Genomic DNA, 5128 nt, shown 5'->3' on the forward strand with positions numbered 1-5128 from the left:
TGGAGAAAAGGGAATGCTCTTGCACTGTTGGTGGGAATGTAAATTGATATAGCCACTATGGAAGACAGTATGGAGATTCCTTAAAAAAAAAAAAACTAAAAATAAAACTACCAGCAATCCCACTCCTAGGCATATATACTGAGGAAACCAAAACTGAAAAAGACACATGTATCCCATTGTTCATTGCAGTACGATTTACAATAGCTAGAACGTGGAAGCAACCTAGATGTCCATTGACAGACAAATGGATAAAGAAGTTGTGGTACATATACACAATGGAACATTCCTCAGCCATAAAAAGGAATGCATTTGAGTCAGTTCTGATGAGGTGGATTAACCTAGAGCCTATTATACAGAGTGAAGTAAGTCAGAAAGAGAAAGATAAATATCGTATACTGATGTATATATACAGAATCCAGAAAAATTGTACTGAAGAATTTATTTGCAGGGCAGCAATGGAGAAACAGACGTAAGAGAATAGATTTATGGACATGGGGAGAGGGGAGGAGAGGGTGAGATGTATGGCAAGATTAACATGGAAACTTACATTACCATGTGTAACACAGATAGTAAATGGGAATTTGCAGTGTGTCTCTAAACCCAAACAGGGGCTCTGTATTAAGCTAAAGGAGTGGGATGGGGAGGGAGATAGGAGGGAGGTTAAAAAGGGAAGGGGTATATGTATACCTATGGCTGATTCTCTGTGAACTCCGGGAGCTGGTGATGGGCAGGGAGGCCTGGCGTGCTGCGATTCATGGGGTCGCAAAGAGTCGGACACGACTGAGCGACTGATCTGATTTGATCTGATCTGATGGCTGATTCATGTTGACATGTGACAGAAAACAACAAAATTCTGTAAAGCAATTATCTTTCAATTAGTAAATAAATTTAAAAAAATTACACACACACACAAAGTCTCTAATACAAAAGTCAATTTTGTAGATTTTCCCGTGGCATCACATCTATTTTTATTTTACCTCCTGGCGTTCTTTTTATCTAGTTTTTCTTAGGACTGTCTAGCAATTAAACCATGCTACATGGATGGATAGCATTAGAAATTAAAGTCTTATCTTGATTGCTTGATATAACTCATCTTGACTATATATAAACTGACAGTAAGAAAAGTTCAGAAAATTTGTAAATGAGAAATATAAAAATAGTCAAAACTGCTTACATTTAGTTATAAGGATAAAAGTTGGCACTAACTCAATTTAGATTTGTCTACTCAGTCATAATTCATAAGATGTTTCCAGTCAAACACAACACATTTTTTTAGTTCAGTTAGTCTCCAAAGTCAGAGCACTCATTAGGTAACACCGAAAATCATTCACTAAAATTCTCAGAACAGGCAACGACACCAACATATTAGCGCCTCCCACCACCACAACCACATGCTTACCCAGACCACAGCCAGAGAGCATGAAATAATCTCACCTAACTTATTATTAATAAATATAATTTATTAAAAATAGAATATTTCTGAATATAAAATCAAGATTTATGCTATTTAAGCAAAAAATATGTGCTTAAGCAGTCTTATATTCCATTTGGTCACAAAGTAACATCTCTATATATTATATGTCTACTGCATATATATATGTACACACGTGTGTATACATACACATGCATGTAGTTATTTATACTAAAGAGCAGTCCTCTTAAAATCATGTGTTTATTAGAATGTGTAATTTTTTAAAATTTTCCTCAATGTACGAAGTTGTGTGTGTGTCTACTTTTTTACCAAGAATTGTAAAATATAGGGTGTCCATATTTAGATCTGCCTGTTGAAGTATTCTACAGAGCTGGTGTATTGATTTGACAACATACATAAGAAGAAATAGTTTCTTTATACCACATGATTCACAGCAACCCTTGAGAAAATAGGATTTTTAAAATTAGCCAAAGAAATATGCCTCATCCTTTTCATAAATTTACTACATTTACAAGAAAGTTATTCGGGGGCAAGTTATTTACCTCTACGGAGAAGGCAATGGCAACCCACTCCAGTACTCTTGCCTGGAAAATCCCATGGATGGAGGGGCCTGGTAGGCTGCAGTCCATGGGGTTGCTAGGAGTCAGACACGACTGAGCGACTTCACTTTCTCTTTTCACTTTCATGCATTGGAGCAGGAAATGGCAACCCACTCCAGTGTTCTTGCCTGGAGAATCCCAGGGACGGGGAGCCTGGTGGGCTGCCGTCTATGGGGTCACACAGAGTCGGATACGACTGAAGCGACTTAGCAGCAGCAGCAGTTTCTCCAGTGAAAAATGAAGGTAACAACAGCAACTCAGCTCACAGGCTTGCTGTGAACACAAGGTAAGTTAACAGCTGTCCACTGGCTGGAGGAGTGGGCCAGACACATACCAGTTTTCAGAGCGGTCACAGTCATGACCACAACCACCACCACCTTTGAAAGCACCTCAAAGGGGTCTTAGTAAAAACACAGAGTAAACCCCACTCCCAGAGATTCTATTTCAATATCACACCCGAAGTGTAAAAATAATGTATTAAAGAGAAAGCAAAGAAATATGCAAAACACTGCACCAACACAGCCTTATGCATACAGTACCAAGTAGCAAAACACTTAGAAAAAGCTACACCTTCCAAAGTCCAACAATAGCTTTATTTCCTTCTCTAAAACACACACGAACCATCCCCAAAGCCAACAGCTATTTTCCAAAGAGCCAACTAACCCTACAGGTAGACAGGAACGCAGAAGCAAGTAAGGGGTCCTGGCTTGAACAACATTTAAAGAAGCTTAAACACACCAGTCCTTCTTGGGTACAGGGTAGCAAGCAATTCTGCAAAAACTCTTGTGAGTAAAGCAATTACCAAACATTTACCCACTCACTCTAAGTGGGATTCTCTGCTAAATGTCGAGGGGGATAGAAGCATGAAGTATGAAACATTATGGAATCTCATCATGAAAACAGCCTCTCAGCTTCTTCCAAGCATCACAGAAGTCCTGCTCCAGCTCATGAGTAGTGTGTGCTAGGAACTCAGACAAAGGATTCAAGTTAGGGTTGATTAGGAAGCCTTCACAGAAGAAAAAGGTCTTTGCTAGACCTTAGAACAAATAAGATTTTTATAGGTAGAGATAAACTGAATTTCAGGCTGAAGAAAACAGCATGAGCAGGAAGCAGAACCTTGGAAAACTCCCTCTCCCAGGAGAGCACATGCACTGCAGAGCACCCACACTGCGTCCAGGAAGGGCAAGCAATCATCTCATGTTCTCTGCTCAGAAACCCAAGCAATCCTTCAGAAAGCCCGATTTGACAAGGGTGTGCCTAACAGGGTATGTTAGGACAGTCCAACCCTGGCTTTGAAAAGGGACAGAGACAGGAATCCAAAGGATCATTTTAATCCATCATTCAGCGGTGAGGAACAAAACAGGTATCAAAGATGATTCAAGTTTTAGGGCTGGTTTTTTCCAGAAACTCTCTATTCCACCCTGCCAACTCAGGATGAAGGAGGTGGTAGACAGCCGAAGCTGCTGAAAGGGGACATGGGGTGGTCTTGGCATTAGGCAATGAGGACCACCCCGTGGCACAAAAGGCAGAGGGTAACCCTGGCAAAGACTAGGCAGTGTGAGCCTGTCTACTGGAGCCAAACACTCACAGCTGTTTTTTCTTGATGACACTTCAAAAGGCCTTAAGGGTGTGACTCAGAAAGAAAGAAAGAAAGAACAAAACAGTTTAAGACTTGGAAAGCCTAAAAATGACAATGACTGGTCAAAAGATGACGTTCCCTGTATTTAGTAGGATGTACAAATGCATTTTAATATGGTTTATAACGTATTCACAAATTCAACCTGTCCAACAAAAAGAATCAACAATAAAACTTTTATTCAGTACAAATAAAGGTATCAAGTACTTGCAAACAAAAAAATATAATAAAGCTCATTTATTTCATTGAAAGAACCTTTGCTTTTTTGATTAGTTTCACCTTTAAATATCACATTGTTCTTACGTGTAAGAAGAATTTAAGTCATATTTGCTTCTCGTTTAAACCCTGCCTCTACCCACCTGGCACCCTGGCCTTTCTTGGAAAGTTGCTCATAGGCAATGTTCATAGACTTGCCTTATGTCACGTGCCCCGATCTTAGCCAAGCAGGTCGCATCACTGAGATGGCTCCTCAGAAGCAAAGGCCACACTGTTTTCAGCTTGGCCCACCAAAGCTCAATGACACTAAATGTGTGCTTGTGAAATGAATGATATCCCCTAACCCAATGTGCACACGAATTAAATAAAAGCTATGCCAAATTATAGGATTTTGTAACAATAAACACGTGATTTCCTAGGGCACCCATACAGTACCGTTCAGGTTGCTGATGGCCCTGCAACAGCACCGCACTCACAAGCTCATGAACTCTTTGGAGATATTAATAAAACATTTCAACACAATTAGTTTTGCTGGCTGAAAAAAGGTGCTTTTCACATTTCACTAAATATATTTTTCTTGCATCTGAATTTGCATTTTCAGTCTTCAAAAATAGTCCACATTTTGTTCATTTGCTCAAAATTAATTTACAATATCTTGTCATATACCCTTTATTAGAACAGGCTTATGGACTCTGTGGGAGAGGGAGAGGGTGGGAAGATTTGGGAGAATGGCATTGAAACATGTGAAATGTCATGTATGAAACGAGATGCCAGTCCAGGTTCAATGCACGATGCTGGATGCTTGGGGCTGGTGCACTGGGATGACCCAGAGGGATGGTATGGGGATGGAGGAGGGAGGAGGGTTCAGGATGGGGAACACATGTATACCTGTGGCGAATTTATTTTGATATATGGCAAAACCAATACAATATTGTAAAGTTAAAAAATAAAATTAAATTTAAAAAAAGTCTACAAACAATAAATGCTGGAGAGGGTGTGGAGAAAAGGGAATGCTCTTGCACTGTTGGTGGGAATGTAAATTGATATAGCCACTATGGAAGACAGTATGGAGATTACCTTAAAAAAAAAAAACTAAAATAAAACTACCAGCAATCCCACTCCTAGGCATATATACTACAGGAAACCAAAAACTGAAAAAGACACAGGTATCCCATTGTTCATTGCAGTACGATTTACAATAGCTAGAACATGGAAGCAACCTAGATGTCCATTGACAGACAAATG

The 5128-nt window shown here is 39.6% G+C and overlaps 1 protein-coding gene and 1 long non-coding RNA gene across 2 annotated transcripts in view; both read right to left on the reverse strand.

Annotated features, from left to right (window-relative positions):
• The window catches only part of LOC105003059, a 19076-nt gene extending 18346 nt beyond the window's left edge, over positions 1–730 (reverse strand). The window contains exon 1 of the long non-coding RNA XR_827068.1: positions 688–730. This is a non-coding gene — a long non-coding RNA (uncharacterized LOC105003059). The remainder of the gene's footprint in view (positions 1–687) is intronic.
• Positions 1–5128, reverse strand: part of ZEB1 (zinc finger E-box binding homeobox 1) — a 198039-nt gene that overhangs the window by 152180 nt on the left and 40731 nt on the right.

Source organism: Bison bison, unplaced genomic scaffold, assembly GCF_000754665.1.
Source record: "Bison bison bison isolate TAMUID 2011002044 unplaced genomic scaffold, Bison_UMD1.0 scf7180017864461, whole genome shotgun sequence".
Lineage (NCBI taxonomy): Eukaryota > Metazoa > Chordata > Mammalia > Artiodactyla > Bovidae > Bison > Bison bison.